The sequence below is a fragment of the Falco rusticolus genome, chromosome 5, assembly GCF_015220075.1.
Source record: "Falco rusticolus isolate bFalRus1 chromosome 5, bFalRus1.pri, whole genome shotgun sequence".
NCBI lineage: Eukaryota > Metazoa > Chordata > Aves > Falconiformes > Falconidae > Falco > Falco rusticolus.
In genome coordinates, this window is record NC_051191.1 from 92419573 (window position 1) to 92439089 (window position 19517).

Below are 19517 nucleotides of genomic sequence, written 5' to 3' on the forward strand. Positions count from 1 at the left end.
AAACGGATGCAAAAACCCCTTAATTAGACATACTCTGTTAGTTTCAATGAGCTGTCCAAAACAAATTTAAAAGCATGACAGTATAATGTACTACCCAAGAAAGGAGAAATACCATGATTTTTTTTTTTCTTCTTTGGTATACTTTGCTCAGTTTCCAACTTGTCCAGGTGATTCACAGATCTGTGTATTTTCAGTAGTAGCTAGACAATACCTAAGCAAATATGAGTAACTGGTACTCAAAGGACTTTACATTGTCTAGTGTTTTAATAACTCTTTTTCAGAGAACAGGCAAATTTAATACTTTGTGGGGTATTTATACAATATGAAAAGGTTGAGGACTCTAAACAGGGGGCCGGCGCACAGATGACGTGGCAGGAAGTCATCTGCGGCTGCTTGGTTTCCCCCCCCAATCCCCAGCGGGGGCGGGGCAGCAGGGTCCTGTAAATACCGGGGGCTGGATTGAGGACCCTGGGGGGCCGTATCCGGCCCGCAGTTTGAGGACCCCTGGTCTAGCGAGACATCACAGGTTTATGTGATGCATCGAGGTGTAACTCTGTTGTACCTAACTCCGACACAACTGAGACCTACGAGTTCCCAAGGCCAAAGTCACTGGAAGGATGGGGCAGACATTTATTCACTGTGGCTAAGGAGAACTCAGCAGGATGTCAGAGCTCCTAGAAGGATTTTGCAGTTATACTTATTTTACAAACTCATGAATGTATATAAACATCTGGTGTCTTACTCTTAAGACAAGCAGACCTGAAAAGACAGGTTAGCGAAGCAGGAGATGGCTAACATGAACAAACTTTTAGACAGTGTTTTAAAGTATTGCTAGCCCTAGAAAGAAAGCTGAGAGCTGTAAGATGGACAGGACAGTGAGAGCCACATATTCGATTTTTTACACACATCACATCAGGAAAAGGGGTTTTCCCCTCCTTTCAGCCATCATGTGTTGCCTTCTAATTGGGACCGCTGTGGCCTTCCACAGGGTCCAGTAAGTGAATGAGGACCCAGGCAGTGCTGGGTCTCCTCTAACTCCTCCCAGAGAGCACCTCGTAATTGATAACGGGCCATCCATGCCTCATCGCCGGTGGGAGATTACAGCAAAGCAGTAGTTAAGTCATGGTGCACCTCGATGCTATCACATTAATTTATCAGGACATTTAAGCTTTTGGAGATACTTCAAGGACAAAATGCTTAAAAGTTTTTATCATGGCCGGAGGAAAAGTGGGACGATGCAAAAAACAAGGGCTCCTTTTGTCACTTGTCACTAAGCTTGTAGCATGTAAGTTATACAGAGATATTATTAAATGGTGCATAGGCATAGCGTGTTAACCATAATGGAAAAAGTGTGTCAAGGTAACGCATTTGATTTGGTAATGCATCTGTAGCGAGAATGATGTCGCCGTCTGCTAGGAGAGGGAGGGAAGAGAGCAAGACATTCTGCCCCTCTACCCCTTGCCCTTAACACATTCTTTTCATCTATGAGACATATGTATTTTATTATTTTTTTTAACCGAGGAAGAAGGAGATTGAGTTCAAATCTCTATTCTGTGTGTCACTTTTTAAATCCCCAGGGAATCTGTCCTTTTTTGAGTAAAACTGTGAGTCTCGAGCCTATAGCAGGTCAGGGAAAGGCTGCCGAGCACTTCCCTCCCTTCAGGTTCTCCTGTACTTTTTGAATGTGGCACCGAAGGCCACCGCTGCTTAGGAACCCACATGTCTAATACAACAGCCCAACATTCTTGTTGAAGCTGAGTAAGCTTCGTTTTGGTTAGCTAACGACTATAAAGTTGTTCTCCTGAAGCAAGCAGCGGAGTCAGCAGCGGAGTCATAGTATACTACCATGTGTGGGTTAGCATCCCATAATCCAGGGGAAAAGCGTGTCTGAGCTTCAGCAAGCAGCAAACTAGTTGTCTCGCGTTTCCCCTGTTCCAGCCCTGTAGTCCCGCTACTTCCTGTTGTAGCACAAGGACCATTGATCTGTCCAGACTGACCAAATAGCGAGTCTCCCCTCCAAAAAGACCGTTACTATAGTCATAGAGCAAACACCCTAAATATCATTCTTATTGTTGTTCCCTCGCATGGGAAAATACTTAAAGAACTGTATAGATCTGTGCTAGAAAACCTAGGACATCTACTTACAGGTAGTACAGTAAAACTCTTAGCGATTCAAAACCATCCTTCCAAAACACAAACCGACAAAAAACTTGTGCTGTTTTTGACTCTGTTACCGTACTCTTTCAGCAGCACATTGCTGGAGATAGAATGGAAGAAGACAGTGTCCAAAAGAAATGCATACCCTGCATCACTAAATTTGCATCCGAATCCCGAACGTTAACTGTGTCCTCAGCAGGGTCAAAACAGTTCTGCAAATGCATGAAATTTATAACATTACATGTTTTGTTGTGATGACTTCATGAAAATAAAAGGCATATCCAGTGACTAATGTTCACTCTGACCGAATACTTATTTCCATTGAATATTAAACTTGTCAGGGGAAAAACAACTTTTTTCGTGAAAGCATCCCTTTAGGAAACATCGTGACCGCTCCTTAAATGGTTTGCATTTCATCGGTTCCCCTAAAGAATTCTCCAGTTAAGCTTGTTCTATTATGCACGTGTGAAAATTTTTTTTCTAGCCTGAACTTTTCTTTTAACCTAAACATAGATAGCTTAAATTGGTATCACCTAGGTTCTTTTATCTTTATGCCACTCTTTTCCAATCGCCACGATGTTTTGTTCATCTCTCAGATGGGCAAAGTGTGTGGTTGTAGAACGGTAGTACTTTTTTGTCTGTGGGGCATGAAAAAAAGGGTGTACCAGAACCCCGCCATTACAGATCTGAACATTAAAGCTTGATCTGTTCAGGCATTCCTGCTTGGCTGCATTTAATCCTGGCCACAGAAAGGCAATTCTGAAGTCCACGTGTAGGTGATATTCAGGTCAGTTGAGTAGTTTAGTAGCAGGCTACTTCTAGATCTAACCAAAAAAAAAAAAAAAAAAAAAAAAAAAAAAGAGTTAACAGAATAGTGATTTGAAAAAAATAAAAAAGTGCGTGTGTGTGAAACACCAGAATACAGTAATATTACCCAGAAATCCTGGTTTTTTGCATCTCACCTACATTCTCATTGTTTCTTCACTCCTTTCATGTTTGCATAGGTGAAATGGATCAGCACTTCATCTGACAAGTTGTTTCTCTTCCCTTCCTCCTGAAGAGGAGGCAACTGCCTGAAACTCTTGGACTTTTTTGTTATGGCGATACCTCAATGGAGCAGATAAGAGATAAGGAGCATTAGATGCGGGAGCCGGAGCAGTATTAGAAGACCGAAGCCTACGAAGTCTTTAGCAGGAGAGCACAGGACAGACAAAAAGGCAAAGGACACAGACAAGGTATTGAATGGGACAAATATACAGGCCTAGAACAACAGAAGATCCCAGCTGGTTGTGCAGACTGATGCTCATTTACAGCCTTTGATTTAAAAGCTTGTTAAAATGTGAATGCTCATCTCAGGGAGCTCATCTGTGGGCATGAAACAGAACATTTTTCTTCCTGCAGATCCAGGTTTCAAAAATGTTACATATAGCAATATACACTAGAAACCATAATTTTCATCAGCAGTGACCAAACCATTGTTAATTGTTCTCCATTGTTCTGTTATTGCTTGTTAACGAAAATGTGTTTTGAATTCAGAAATGTGAAGTGCTGAAGCAGCTAAGTGGCAGAAGCAGGCCATGTCCCTAGCGTAGCCCTAATACAAGGCTGGTTTAAAACAAGTCCAGTTAATTGGTGGGAGAACAGAGAAGCAACAGATGATCAATTTGTGCACACAGGTGCTCTCAGATACGCAGGTGTTTTTTGAAAAATCAGTATATTTGAATATGAACTGCTCGTTCAAAGATTAAGCATGCTTGAAGGAGCATGTGAGTTAAAGCAGGCAGAAAGAAGATCGAGATCCGAGGAGGAGCTTGGAACTGAGGCAGAGACTGGAACTGAACAGATCAATCATCTAGGACAGAGTCAGGTGATGGATTCGCAGAACTGACAGGACCAAAGGAAATTCCTAAAAACGTCAGACATTGACTAATGGTTTGATAAGCATATATAAGCTGTGCTGTATCCCTTGGTTCTCTGCCACTCACTGGGGTGGTGGCCCAGCTCAGAGTCGTGACTAAAGCAAGCCCAGCAGTAACCACCACATCTGTGAGGATTTTTCCTTTACCAGTCAATACTGCTATAGTTGCCATTTTAGTAACTGACTGAACATCAAGTGTTACTACAGAAACTGATAATCGTAGAGTTTTATGAAGATGAGTGGACACTTCCAATCTAACTTGCTACACGTGTGGTGGAAATCAAACTAGCCATATACTTTTTCCAGACAGCAGAAGAAATTGGTGTTGCATGCAATGCAATTTGATCGCTTTCAAAATGCCCCTCCTGGATGAGACTGTTTGCTCCCTGCAAGTTTCTCTTCCTCTCTGTTGATGAGATATGGAGCAAGAGCAACCGGTTCAGACCGAGTAATCCCAGTGGAGGCTGGCAACACAAGTAAGGCAGGAGGCCTACATGTGGTAACAGAGAATTGGGTACAGAAAAGCAGGGTTTGACCACAGACATTACATTCATCACGCCACAGCCTCTGAATACAGAAAGGCTGCTAAGTGATGCAACAGTAAGAACGCTATCACTACACTTTTGTGACAACAGGAGAAGCTCTTGTACCTACCCACTGTTCAACTCTTGGCTTAGTTTAGCCTTTCAGCTTTTAAGAACAGAAAAGTTAAATCTGAGTTACAACAACTCAGCAAATTGACAGTATTACCATTACATTGCAACACTACCAGAATCGTTCCTGGTTTGTATTGAAGTATACCAGTCAGTCATAACATGTAAAAAAACGCAGAGGAGAGGTTTATGTAGCCAAGGACCACTTACTCCAACCTGTAACTGATAAATCAACTGAAATCTATTAATCGGGTATGCATTAACACACACAAAGCAAACGTAGCAAAATGCAAGTTTAGGCTTAAGGGTCAAGTCAGCGGAGCCTTCCCTGGAGAGAGGCTCTTTCCTCTAACCAGCTTGTCCCATTTGTGAGCCTCCTAGGATTTAAAGATGCAACCAAAGTCAAGTTTTGCCAGAGCAGCTGCTTGATTTCTAGTAGGAAAAGCCTGCTCACTCAGCAGCTTTGCTCCTGAAATGCATTAATGAGTCCTTGTCCCAATTTCAGAGGGACTAGGCAAAGACTTGCCTCACAAAAGTACAGAGTATAATATCTATATATACACACACACACAGGAGCTTGTCTGATCTGCCAGTGTAATAGATTTGTGTCCTATAAACTCTTCAAGAGTTCGTGGTGTTTAAAACGCTGTGAATTCAGCCATCCCTTGTTCCCACAAATCTCATAGCAGGCATACGGTGATGGAAAGGCTACGAGAGCATCCTTCCAAGAATGGCAGAATAGCATCTTACCATGTCTCTCAGCTTCTTGAGTCACACAATTGGCAGCTTTATCCAAGCGTTGTTTAAACTGCTTGTGCTCTATGTACTGCTGCTGCTCTCCTGTTACATCCGTGGCATCGATGCTCAAATCTGAAAGCAGTGATCAAGCAAAGCGGTTTATCAACACACAAGTGTGATGGCCTGTAGCAAGCTGAGGAAGTGAAAAGACAGAATCTTTCAGCCAGCAGGGTAAGAACGTGCCAAACTGGGAGAGCATGTACAGCTAGGGTCAAGTGACCGACAGGGAATAAAACGCATGATGCAGCACGCTAAATGGCCCTCCCAGGTACGGGTGTTGGAGGAAAATGCCAGATCAGTGCTACTGTAGGCTGAACACCTCAGCTTTGTCCCCTGTATAGCCCCAGACCAGGACTGCAAGTGCAGTCAGCAAATAGATGCTAGACAATGAAAGTTTAATATTAGTAAGACTGTACCTGACAGTTCAAAGAAGTTTCTAAGAACAGAAGACCGTGACCTCTAGGAGGCTGAGACGGTGGAGATTGTCTATTGTGATTACTCAGAACTGGGACGTGCAGAACCTGAAGCAATCATCCTTGAAAGAAAAAGTAAAATGGCGAAGTCATCAAGATACAGAACAACTTGTGAAACCGACTGTCAAGATAATGACTAATAAAAGACTTGTTTGAAACTAATAGACTAGGTAATGCTTTGTAGAGACTATAAATGTAGAGCTAAAAATCCTGTAACCTTGTCACTCTCTGCAGAGGTAACCCAACACTGCTGGACCGATTAAAACATGCAAACCTAGAGTAACCCATAACATTTTGAGTCTCTTCTTTTAACAACAGGGTTTGGTTTGGTGTCCCAGAAGGACCGTTTCCAACTTCCAAGAAAACATTACCCTGAAAGGTAGATGCGCTTAAGGCAAAAAGCCAAAAGCAAACCCCTCAAAGCCCAGAACCATTTACAGGAACACAGGAGTTAAGCCTAAAATTGGTTAAAAGCTGCCTCCTACCTCTTTCCCCGTCACCTTTCCCCCTTCAACATCAGCACATTTCCTTGTGATCCCTTTTCACAAAAAAAAGATTGAGGCCTGTGGTATCAGCTCGGTACCGAAGCACCACGATGCGCTTGCCGGCTGCATGCTCTCTCACAAGGCTGACAGCTTCTCTGCACGCAACAGCCGAGGCCCTGTGAAAGGGGAGGAAGGCAAACACCGATAACGTCTTGCCGGGGTCAGGAGGGAGTCGGGGTGCGCTGCAGTCAGAGCCCAACGCCTTCCCCAGAGGAATTACCGGGGCACAACAAGAGGCAGGAGCGATCGGCAGACAGGCAGGTAACACGCACGGCAGCGATACCCACGTCAGACTGGCAGGACGCTTCCAGCCGCTTCACCCCGCAGCTTTGTTTCGAATTTCGTTAAAAGGCAATCCGATTCTTAAGGCTCACTCTGCTCTGAAGAGCTGCTGGAGAAAGGCTAACACGTGGCATTGGCGTTACCGTCGGAATTCCGGCGTAAAAATCACGCCAAAGCCATGCCTTGTCAAGCGGCTTCCCAAGCAGGCTCTGGAGCCTTTCCACGAGACGGTCAAAGCTGGAGTCCCACGGGAACCCTGTGCCAGCTCCGTCAGTACGGCCGAGCTCTCCGACAAAGCGCACCGCCGTACGGAAACGTAAAGCGGGTTTATACCTCGGGCTCATTTACAGCCTCGGAAAACAATACTGCCCGGCCGGACGCGCTGCTTTAAGCGCCTAGCAGGCCCGGCTGCATTACCACGAGGGACCGACAATTGCTCCCCGGCCGTTGCCCGAGCCGCAGCGCAGCACTCGGAAGCGGCGGGCACACGGAGCCTCGCGGGCCCTCGGCGGCTACAAAAGGGATCCCTCCGTAGTCAGCAGTCCGACTCGCAAGCACGAGGCACGCGTGGCGAAGTAACATCTCGAGCGACCTTCGGTTCCGCTCCCCTTGACTTGTCGACGGACACTTCCGGACGAACCTAGGGACAAAGGGAAAACAAAAGGCCCCGGTTTCGCGGGGAAGCAAACCAAAAGGCCTCTTCCCCTCGGCTGCTCCGGCCCCGGAGCTGACTGTCACGACACAAGATCAGCCAGACACCTGAGCTGCTGCTGCCTCCCAGCCCTCCCCGGCAGTTAAACGGCTTGCGGAGAAAGCAGCAGTCGGGGACGACGGCTGGGGATTCCGCTGCCGGCTGCCTTTTCTTGCTCTGGCCCGCTCGCAGGGGCGGGAAGAGGCTCCTGAGCCACAACCCGCCCCCCCCCCCCCGCGACAGCGTTACCGCAGGCCCCGAGGCAGCCTCTCTGCGGCCCGCGGGGGCCGGCAGCCCCAGCCGGCTGCCACGGCTCAGGCCAGCGGCTGGGGGAAAGACAAAGCCCCGCGCAGAGCTGCGGCGGCTGCCCGGGCAGCCCGGAGGCGGCGGCGGGTGGGCGGCGGGGCGGCGCGGGCCGACCCCTCTCCCGGGCGCCGCCGCCACAAGCGAGCACCGGGGCCGCCCCGCCGCCGCTCCTCGCCGAGGTAGCGGCGCGGCTCCGAGAGAAAAAAAAAAAAAACAAAAAAAACAAAAAACCACCCACCCAGAAAAGGGCAGCCCCGTGAGGAGCCCGCTGACCACCGTCCCTGCCGGGGAGACGAGAACCGGCGGCAGCCCCGCCGGTCCCGGGCCGGGCCGCCCGCCTGCCTCAGCCCGCCCGCCGCCGGCACCAGGCGCTCCCTGCCGCGGCCGAGCGCCGGGCCGCCACATCCCCCCGACTCGGCCGCTGCCCGCCGGCCCCCGGCCGCCCTTCAGCCCGAGCGCTCACCCAGCGCGCCGCCGCACATCCCGGCCCGAAACTCTTCCAGGTTCCCGGCGAAGGCTCCGCACCTCCACAGCCACTCCAGCGCGCCGCGCGGGCCGGAAATGAACCCACCTTCCGGGGCCGTACGCGTAGCCCATACGTACGAGGCCGGAAGCCCCGCCCCTTTGGCGTCACGTCGTTTCTGCGCATGCGCTGCCCGATAGTTGGAGCGCTGCTGCCATCTAGCGAAATATAATTGGGTACTGCAGCCGGCCCTGTTGGTGGAGCGCTGCTGCCATCTAGCGAAATAAAAATGGGTACTGCAGCCGCCCGGTTGGTGGAGCGCTGCTGCCACCTAGCGAAACTTAATTGGGTACTGCAGCCGGCCCTGTTGGTGCAGCGCTGCTGCCACCTAGCGAAATAAAAATGGGTACTGCAGCCGGCCCTGTTGGTGGCGCGCTGCTGCCACCTAGCGAAATATATTTGGGTACTGCAGCCGGCCCTGTTGGTGGAGCGCTGCTGCCACCTAGCGAAATAAAAATGGGTACTGCAGCCGGCCCTGTTGGTGGATCGCTGCTGCCACCTAGCGAAATAAAAATGGGTACTGCAGCCGGCCCTGTTGGTGGAGCGCTGCTGCCATCTAGCGAAATATAATTGGGTACTGCAGCCGGCCCGGTTGGTGGATCTCTGCTGCCCTCTAGCGAAATATATTTGGGTACTGCAGCCGGCCCTGTTGGTGGAGCGCTGCTGCCACCTAGCGAAATATAAGTGGGTACTGCAGCCGGCCCTGTTGGTGGAGCGCTGCTGCCATCTAGCGAAATATATTTGGGTACTGCAGCCGGCCCGGTTGGTGGATCTCTGCTGCCATCTAGCGAAATATATTTGGGTACTGCAGCCGGCCCGGTTGGTGGATCTCTGCTGCCACCTAGCGAAATATATTTGGGTACTGCAACCGGCCCGGTTGGTGGATCGCTGCTGCCATCTAGCGAAATATATTTGGGTACTGCAGCCGGCCCTGTTGGTGGAGCGCTGCTGCCACCTAGCGAAATATATTTGGGTACTGCAGCCGGCCCTGTTGGTGGATCGCTGCTGCCATCTAGCGAAATATATTTGGGTACTGCAGCCACCCGGTTGGTGGAGCGCTGCTGCCACCTAGCGAAACTTAATTGGGTACTGCAGCCGGCCCTGTTGGTGGAGCGCTGCTGCCACCTAGCGAAATATAAATGGGTACTGCAGCCGGCCCTGTTGGTGGATCGCTGCTGCCATCTACCGAAATATATTTTGGAACTGCAACCGGCCCTGTTGGTGGATCGCTGCTGCCACCTAGCGAAATATATTTGGGTACTGCAACCGGCCCTGTTGGTGGATCGCTGCTGCCACCTAGCGAAATATATTTGGGTACTGCAGCCGGCCCTGTTGGTGGAGCGCTGCTGCCACCTAGCGAAATAAAAATGGGTACTGCAGCCGGCCCTGTTGGTGGAGCGCTGCTGCCATCTAGCGAAATATAATTGGGTACTGCAGCCGCCCGGTTGGTGGAGGTCCTTTCCTGCTATTTTGTGACTTGTGTTGGAAGTGCCTGGCACCAGGTTCGAGTATTAAGGCAGAAAGCCCCAGGGCCTCGTACCTCTGGGTGGTACATGCTGTGTCACACCAGCTACGGTGCCTTCCTGCTTTACAAATGCAATCAGTTTTGGCAAGTTTACAAAACTAGTGCTTTATCAGGAAGGTGTCTTTGGATTTCAGCTTACCCCTTTCTACTTTTCATATGCCTACATCGCAAGAAAAAGAAAGGGTTTTGCTTCTCAGGTTTGCTCCAGTTACTCGGCAATTCAGGCATGACCACAGCAGAGCTGTTTTCCTACAGTCTTTTTTGTTTCCAGAATCCTCCCTCCCCTCCCTAGAGAGGGCTATGTGCAGGGCAAAGCGGACACTATGAGTAGGGACGACTGAGTAAAGTTACCAAAGGGCACGTGGTGCCTTCCTCGCAGCAAGGGACTGATTTCAGTTTTTCTATGCTTGGATGACTTTCGCAGCTCAGAGTTTGGTTAAATCTACTCGTGGGGCAGCACTTGAACGTCTGTTGAGTGATTTCATACTGGACAACAGCAGCCACACCAAGACAAAAGTCTCCTCGGGGACAGACACGATAGCAGACTTCGTGTGGGCTGACCTCACCTTTTGCTTGCAACCGGCACCTTATTTTGCAAAGGAATCTTTGAAACCCTCTTTCTTTGAGACAAGGGACTGTAAGGGCCAAGGGCCAAAGCAGCCACGCTGCAGCCTGGAGCCTGACGGTGGCTTCTCAGGTTCCAGCAATGGCTGTGGAGCACAGCTCTTGTGTCACCAAGCAGAGCGCCTGACACCCTGAAGTGCCTCGGCGCCCCGGGGGTGTGAAGCCTCTGTCTGGGGATCAGGCAGCCTCCCACCACAGCTCTTGCTGAGCTAAAATGACTCTGCAGAGGCTGTAAAATTGTCTCGGAGTGCTGTGCTGCTTAAGATGAAAGTGCTTCCGATAGCTCAAGCTAGCCCACCCACTCAGCTCTTACGAGCTGTACCTCCATATGCAATGGGAAGAAGTATTTAACGCAGTAACTCCAACTCTCGGCTTGGCACCCAAACCCGTAGATCAAACAGTCCATTTATTCTTATTATTGGAAGTCTCCTTCCTCCCCTCCAAAGCCTGTCGTGCTTCCCTCCCTGGGCGAGGGCCCTACTCGTCTCGCATATCCAGCAAGCAGCCTCTCGAGTGCAGTTTCCACAGGCACATCTTCTTGATCCGGCAGGTCAACGTAGGTATCTAGCGTCTGATCGTCGATACCGGGATCAATCGCACAGAAAGCAGTCTTCAGATCATCTGCCTTCCCCCCTCTGTTCCAAAACAACACAGTCACCATTACATTGTGGTATGTGAAAAGAACATTTACTTACTTGTGTCACACTGAGAATCCATGTTGCCCGAAATGCAGAGCAGAGATGTCTTTTGATACAGTCATCTCTGCCTCTACTAGCATCCCGTTGTTAAACACATGTGCAATAAAGACTGGTGAATGCTAAACGTCAAACTGACCGGAAGTTAAGAAATCTTAGATTGATGATAACCTGGGAAGACCTTAATTTCACTCTATTGTGCATTGATATCCCTTATTACAGAACTGTACTTCTTGCTAATCCAGCGCCCACGTTGGACAGGATTTCACTTCACAGGCACCTGCCCACCTCTGGCGTTCTCCTCGGTGCTCGGTGTGGCACCAGACTTTTTTTCAATGCAGTAATTGCCTCTTGTTTTGAGGTGGAATTATTTCTCAGATTTGCACCAGTTGTCAGTCCTATTTGCTCTTCCCACTCCTCAGAACCAGTCTCTGAAGATGTACAGGATTTTACCGCTATTTTTGGAGAGCTGAGGAGTGTGGATAACTGGCTAGCTGAAAAAGTTCACATAAACATAGTCTAGCTGGCTGGACAAAAATGCGCATCGCTCTCAGCTTATCTGAAGTAAAGCACAAATACGCTGCCTTTGGCTGTTCTTGTTACACAATAACAGGAAGATTTCGGTGGGAAAAGAATGTTGCAGGTGGGAACAGATAACTACAGAAGAGAAACTAGGGGTGGGCTTGATATTTAGGCAACTCACCAATAATGAGCTTAACTTTTGTAATACGTATGAGCTAATTATAACAAGGCATAAAAGGTGACTGTAAGGTACAATAAACGAAGTCTGCTGATCACTCATATTGATTGACTGTGTCTTCCCTCCGTCGCGACAGAGGAGCACTGTACCGAAGGGGATTAGTGGTACAACTGATCTCTGCTCGCTGTCTGCCACGCCAAAGTTCTTTGGGTCGGGGACTGCTGCTCGCAGTGTTCCGCAGAGCCGGGCTCAGCCAGGTCTCGGCATTCACTGCAACGGGCACAGCCCTGTAGCGCAGGGAGGCCTGCGCTGGCCACGCACACTGCGTCCACTGCGGGGTTCCCTCTGCACGCACGGTCCTGAGCTACTGTCCCCATCAGCCCCTTCCCTCCATACTTACAGTAGATCTCCCAGCTTGTTCTTCAGCTGGCTCAGATACTCCTGCTTCCCCCTGACATCCTGGCTCCGGGGCTTGGCCACGAAAGCTTCAGCGCTCCCCGCCTCCTCCTGAAAGAAATTACAGCTGTGTTAGCACCGAACATGTGTTCCGGTCTGCACAGGAGCTGCCTCTCAATGTGCACGAAAATAACGCGGCTCTCCTAGAAATGGAATTTCCACGTGAAAAGTGGAAATAGAGAGAAAGAATATGGGAAAAACTCCCATCACAGAAAAGGCACAAGCTTGCACTGCCATTGTCTGCAGAGGGCCTTCAGGTGTTAGAGCTTGTGGTGGGCACTCCAGCTTTGTTAGTCTGATAAACCTAGCTAGTCTGATAAAACTAATTTAATCCCTAATTTAATCCCATTCTCCTGAAAAGGAAAGAGCCAATCCAAGAACTAGTTGATGCAAGCAGGTACAGCACTGAAGACCTCATTGACAACTTATCCTTATGCAAAGAATTAAACTGACGTTACTTAGGTTTTAGGGATTAGAGATTTAATTAAGGATTACATTTGTTTTAGGGATTTAGGGATTATATTAGGGATAGGTCTTTTGTGTGGGTCTCGCAGTACTACAAAACACATCTGTCAGCACCTTTGCAACTTGTCTCGAGTGCTCCAGGGTGGAAAAAAAATGGGACTCTCTGAGAGGTTCTGCCCAACAAAACCAGAAAAGGAAAGATCTTCCTTGGAAATACCTTTCAGGAATGGCAGGGAAACCGGCTCAAGCTTTTGGAAAGGCTGAGGAAAAGATGTCGAAGGATCAAAGAAATGCTACTCTATCCCAGAGAGAACCTCTGGATACAGTCGTGCTTAGTATGACGTGAAGAATTCTTGCAACGCTTCCTTGTCCCTGTATCATTGCCCGCTTCCCCCATGTGCTGGGGTACGGTGCAATGGGACATTGTGAGTTGAATGAACTTCCTCATGCCACAAGAAGCAGTCATTCCTTACAATGTAGTCTTGCTACTTAGTCATTCTGGCGCTTGTCTGCATTAATCTCGTCAGCAGAGAAGTAACCCGGGAAAACCCAAATACTGCTCTGCTGGACACTTCCCGGTCACGGCCACCAGTACCGGGGCAGGGAGAGGGGAGGAGGATGAGGCTTTTCAGCAGCAGGAAGCTGTTACTTTGGCTTGGCCATATAGCGCAGCATTAGCAGGGGCTCGAGCCCACTAGAAATACCTGCATGTCCGGTGGTTCACGTGGCATCATTGTAAAGTGTGGCTACTTCAGCTATGTCTTCAGTATGCTCACCGTTTCAGCTTTTCTAGTGCACCTGAGTTTCCCTGGCTTTAAAGTTTTCAGTGTTTACACTAAGAAGAAGGTGAACATTGAAGACACCGGCCACGAAAGTAATTCTCCCACCTTCCTAATGGGTATTTATTACCAATTAATCTCAGTGGAAACAAGCAGTGAAGAAAGCTTCCACATACCCATGCAGGGAAGCCATTTCCCTCTCTTAGAGCTCCCGTTGCTATTTCTTCCAGAAGCACATCCACCAGCTGACTGCTGGTCTTCCCCTCAGCCAGAGAACCCCACTGGTCAGCTCCGCCTGGAAATCACCTCTGCAACAGCAAAAAGACACCGAGCTGCTAGGAGAACGTGCCCACACATACTGGTTTTGTGTGAATCCCACTAGGAGCCTAAGGATAGATACAGATCTCCAGGCATGTGGTTGGTCTCCTAAGCTGTCTAAGGCAAAATGGAATACCCTGCAAGCACCTCTCAGGCCACTCCTAAAAGCCTAGGAGAAAATGGGGTGTTGCAGGTGGGCTTAGGGGTTGGGGTTAGGGGTGTGGGAAAATCACCCTGAGGTGGGGGGAACTCGAGAAAATTGCGTCCTAACGGAAGCATAGTATTACGGAAAGCTTTTTTTAAGGGTAGAATACAGCTCTAGCCTGGAGGACGGCTGGCACGCACACAGTCTGTATCGCCACAGTTCCCTAAGCAGCAGCTCAGCGCGCGCCGACAGCGGTGACGGAGGACGCGCTGAAGGCAAAAAGCCAAAAGCAAACCCCTCGAAGCCCAGAACCTTGCTCAGGAACACAGGAGTTAAGCCTAAAACCGGTTGAAAGCTGCCTCCTACCTGTTCTCCCGCCACCTTTCCCCCTCCAATGTCAGCACCTTTCCTCGCGATCCCTTTTTGCAAACAAAAGACGGACGCCTGCGGTCTCAGCTCGGTACCGAAGCACCACGATGCGCTTGCCGGCTGCATGCTCTCTCACAAGGCTGACAGCTTCTCTGCACGCAACAGCCGAGGCCCTGTGAAAGGGGAGGAAGGCAAACACCGATCACGTCTCGCCGGGGTCAGGAGGGAGTCGGGGTGCGCTGCAGTCAGAGCCCAACGCCTTCCCCAGAGGAATTACCGGGGCACAACAAGAGGCAGGGGCGATCAGTAGACAGGCAGAAAACACGCACGGCAGCGATACCCACGTCAGACTGGCAGGACGCTTCCAGTCGCTTCACCCCGCAGCTTTGTTTTGAATTTAGTTAAAAGGTAATCAGATTCTTAAGGCTCATTCTGCTTTTAATAGCTGCTGGAGAAAGGCTAACACGTGGCATTGGCATTACAGTCGGAATTCCAGTATAAAAATCACGGCAAAGCTGTGCTTTGTCAAGCGACTTTCAAAGCAGGCTCTGGAGCCTTTCAACAAGACAGTCAAATCTGGAGTCCCAAGGGAACTCTGTGCCAGCTCCATCAGTACATCTGAGCTCTCTGACAAAGTACACCGCCATACAGAAACGTAAGTGGGTTTATACCTCGGGCTCATTTACAATCTAGAAAAATAATACTGCCCGACCGGACGCGCTGCTTCAAGCGCCTAGCAGGCCCGGCTGCGTAACCACGAGGGACCGACAATTCCTCCCCGGCCGTTGCCCGAGCCGCAGCGCAGCACTCGGAAGCAGCGGGCACACGGAGCCTCGCGGGCCCTCGGCAAGTACAAAGGTTATCCCTCCGTAGTCAGCAGTCCGACTCACAAGCACAAGGCACACGTGGAAAAGTAACATCTCGACTGACCTTCGGTTCCGCTCCCCTTGATTTGTCAATGTACAATTCCAGACGAACCTAGGGACAAAGGAAAAACAAAAGACCCCCGTTTCACTGGGAAGCAAATCAAAAGGCCTCTTCCCCTCGGCTGCTCCGGACCCGTAGCTGACTGTCACGACACAAGATCAGCCAGACACCTGAGTAGCTGCTGCCTCCCAGCCCATCCCGGTGGTTAAACGCTTGCGGAGAAATCAGCAGTCGGGGGCGACGGGTGGGGATTCTGCTACCGGCTTTCTTTTCTTGCCTTTGCCCGCTCGCAGGGGCGGGAAGAGGCTCCTGAGCCACCCCCCCCCGCGACAGCGTTACCGCAGGCCCCAAGGCAGCCTCTGCGGCCCGCGGGGGCCGGCAGCCCCAGCCGGCTGCCACGGCTCAGGCCAGCGGCTGGGGGAAAGACAAAGCCCCGCGCAGGGCTGCGGCGGCTGCCCGGGCAGCCCGCAGGCGGCGGCGGGTGGGCGGCGGGGCGGCGCGGGCCGACCCCTCTCCCGGGCGCCGCCGCCACAAGCGAGCACCGGGGCCGCCCCGCCGCCGCTCCTCGCCGAGGTAGCGGCGCGGCTCCGAGACAAAAAAAAAAAACAAACAAACACCCACCCACCCAAAAAAGGGCAGCCCCGTGAGGAGCCCGCTGACCACCGTCCCTGCCGGGGAGACGAGAACCGGCGGCAGCCCCGCCGGTCCCGGGCCGGGCCGCCCGCCTGCCTCAGCCCGCCCGCCGCCGGCACCAGGCGCTCCCTGCCGCGGCCGAGCGCCGGGCCGCCACATCCCCCCGACTCGGCCGCTGCCCGCCGGCCCCCGGCCGCCCTTCAGCCCGAGCGCTCACCCAGCGCGCCGCCGCACGTCCCGGCCCGAAACTCTTCCAGGTTCCCGGCGAAGGCTCCGCACCTCCACAGCCACTCCAGCGCGCCGCGCGGGCCGGAAATGAACCCACCTTCCGGGGCCGTACGCGTAGCCCATACGTACGAGGCCGGAAGCCCCGCCCCTTTGGCGTCACGTCGTTTCTGCGCATGCGCTGCCCGATAGTTGGAGCGCTGCTGCCATCTAGCGAAATATATTTGGGTACTGCAGCCGGCCCTGTTGGTGGAGCGCTACTGCCACCTAGCGAAATAAAAATGGGTACTGCAGCCGGCCCTGTTGGTGGAGCGCTGCTGCCATCTAGCGAAATAAAAATGGGTACTGCAGCCGGCCCGGTTGGTGGAGCGCTGCTGCCATCTAGCGAAATATAATTGGGTACTGCAGCCGCCCGGTTGGTGGAGCGCTGCTGCCACCTAGCGAAATATAAATGGGTACTGCAGCCACCCGGTTGGTGGAGCGCTGCTGCCACCTAGCGAAACTTAATTGGGTACTGCAGCCGGCCCTGTTGGTGCAGCGCTGCTGCCACCTAGCGAAATATATTTGGGTACTGCAGCCGGCCCTGTTGGTGGAGCGCTGCTGCCACCTAGCGACACAAAATCGGTACTGCAGCCGGCCCTGTTGGTGGAGCGCTGCTGCCATCTAGCGAAATATAAAAGGGTACTGCAGCCGGCCCGGTTGGTGGATCTCTGCTGCCCTCTAGCGAAATATATTTGGGTACTGCAGCCGGCTCTGTTGGTGGAGCGCTGCTGCCATCTAGCGAAATATAATTGGGTACTGCAGCCGGCCCGGTTGGTGGATCGCTGCTGCCACCTAGCGAAATATAAATGGGTACTGCAACCGGCCCTGTTGGTGGAGCGCTGCTGCCATCTAGCGAAATATATTTGGTTACTGCAGCCGGCCCGGTTGGTGGAGCGCTGCTGCCATCTAGCGAAATATAATTGGGTACTGCAGCCGCCCGGTTGGTGGAGCGCTGCTGCCACCTAGCGAAATATATTTGGGTACTGCAGCCACCCGGTTGGTGGAGCGCTGCTGCCACCTAGCGAAACTTAATTGGGTACTGCAGCCGGCCCTGTTGGTGCAGCGCTGCTGCCACCTAGCGAAATATATTTGGGTACTGCAGCCGGCCCTGTTGGTGGATCGCTGCTGCCACCTAGCGAAATAAAAATGGGTACTGCAGCCGGCCCTGTTGGTGGAGCGCTGCTGCCATCTAGCGAAATATAAAAGGGTACTGCAGCCGGCCCGGTTGGTGGATCTCTGCTGCCCTCTAGCGAAATATATTTGGGTACTGCAACTGACCCTGTTGGTGCAGCGCTGCTGCCACCTAGCGAAATAAAAATGGGTACTGCAACCGGCCCTTTTGGTGGAGCGCTGCTGCCACCTAGCGAAAGATATTTGGGTACTGCAGCCGCCCGGTTGTTGGAGCGCTGCTGCCATCTAGCGAAATATATGTGGGTACTGCAGCCGGCCCTGTTGGTGCAGCGCTGCTGCCACCTAGCGAAATAAAAATGGGTACTGCAGCCGGCCCGGTAGGTGGATCGCTGCTGCCATCTAGCGAAAGATATTTGGGTACTGCAGCCGGCCCTGTTGGTGGATCGCTGCTGCCATCTTGCGAAATGTAATTGGGTACTGCAGCCGGCCCTGTTGGTGGAGCGCTGCTGCCACCTAGCGAAATATAAATGGGTACTGCAGCCGGCCCTGTTGGTGCAGCTCTGCTGCCACCTAGCGAAATATAAATGGGTACTGCAGTCGCCCCGCTTGGTAGAGCGCTGCTGCCACCTAGCGAAACTTAATTGGGTACTGCAGCCGCCCGGTTGGTGGAGCGCTGCTGCCGTCTAGCGACATATAAGTGGGTACTGCACCCGCCTTGGTTGTTTAGGGTTAGGGTTAGGGTTAGGGTTAGGGTTAGGGTTAGGGTTAGGGTTAGGGTTAGGGTTAGGGTTAGGGTTAGGGTTAGGGTTAGGGTTAGGGTTAGGGTTAGGGTTAGGGTTAGGGTTAGGGTTAGGGTTAGGGTTAGGGTTAGGGTTAGGGTTAGGGTTAGGGTTAGGGTTAGGGTTAGGGTTAGGGTTAGGGTTAGGGTTAGGGTTAGGGTTAGGGTTAGGGTTAGGGTTAGGGTTAGGGTTAGGGTTAGGGTTAGGGTTAGGGTTAGGGTTAGGGTTAGGGTTAGGGTTAGGGTTAGGGTTAGGGTTAGGGTTAGGGTTAGGGTTAGGGTTAGGGTTAGGGTTAGGGTTAGGGTTAGGGTTAGGGTTAGGGTTAGGGTTAGGGTTAGGGTTAGGGTTAGGGTTAGGGTTAGGGTTAGGGTTAGGGTTAGGGTTAGGGTTAGGGTTAGGGTTAGGGTTAGGGTTAGGGTTAGGGTTAGGGTTAGGGTTAGGGTTAGGGTTAGGTTAGGGTTAGGGTTAGGGTTAGGGTTAGGGTTAGGGTTAGGGTTAGGGTTAGGGTTAGGGTTAGGGTTAGGGTTAGGGTTAGGGTTAGGGTTAGGGTTAGGGTTAGGGTTAGGGTTAGGGTTAGGGTTAGGGTTAGGGTTAGGGTTAGGGTTAGGGTTAGGGTTAGGGTTAGGGTTAGGGTTAGGGTTAGGGTTAGGGTTAGGGTTAGGGTTAGGGTTAGGGTTAGGGTTAGGGTTAGGGTTAGGGTTAGGGTTAGGGTTAGGGTTAGGGTTAGGGTTAGGGTTAGGGTTAGGGTTAGGGTTAGGGTTAGGGTTAGGGTTAGGGTTAGGGTTAGGGTTAGGGTTAGGGTTAGGGTTAGGGTTAGGGTTAGGGTTAGGGTTAGGGTTAGGGTTAGGGTTAGGGTTAGGGTTAGGGTTAGGGTTAGGGTTAGGGTTAGGGTTAGGGTTAGGGTTAGGGTTAGGGTTAGGGTTAGGGTTAGGGTTAGGGTTAGGGTTAGGGTTAGGGTTAGGGTTAGGGTTAGGGTTAGGGTTAGGGTTAGGGTTAGGGTTAGGGTTAGGGTTAGGGTTAGGGTTAGGGTTAGGGTTAGGGTTAGGGTTCGGGTTAGGGTTAGGGTTAGGGTTAGGGTTAGGGTTAGGGTTAGGGTTAGGGTTAGGGTTAGGGTTAGGGTTAGGGTTAGGGTTAGGGTTAGGGTTAGGGTTAGGGTTAGGGTTAGGGTTAGGGTTAGGGTTAGGGTTAGGGTTAGGGTTAGGGTTAGGGTTAGGGTTAGGGTTAGGGTTAGGGTTAGGGTTAGGGTTAGGGTTAGGGTTAGGGTTAGGGTTAGGGTTAGGGTTAGGGTTAGGGTTCGGGTTAGGGTTAGGGTTAGGGTTAGGGTTAGGGTTAGGGTTAGGGTTAGGGTTAGGGTTAGG

At 51.4% G+C, this 19517-nt stretch overlaps 1 protein-coding gene across 1 annotated transcript in view; it reads right to left on the reverse strand.

Moving 5' to 3' along the window:
- Positions 1 to 16383, reverse strand: part of LOC119148117 (N-alpha-acetyltransferase 20) — a 32952-nt gene extending 16569 nt beyond the window's left edge. Inside the window, exons 1-9 of the transcript XR_005104305.1 lie at positions 16200 to 16383; positions 15353 to 15400; positions 14420 to 14595; positions 13767 to 13898; positions 12291 to 12397; positions 7419 to 7466; positions 6485 to 6660; positions 5943 to 6061; positions 5479 to 5598 (exon numbers count right to left, since the gene is read on the reverse strand). The gene's annotated coding sequence lies outside the window, so the exon portion shown is untranslated. The remainder of the gene's footprint in view (positions 1 to 5478; positions 5599 to 5942; positions 6062 to 6484; positions 6661 to 7418; positions 7467 to 12290; positions 12398 to 13766; positions 13899 to 14419; positions 14596 to 15352; positions 15401 to 16199) is intronic.
- Positions 16384 to 19517: the final 3134 nt, after the last annotated feature.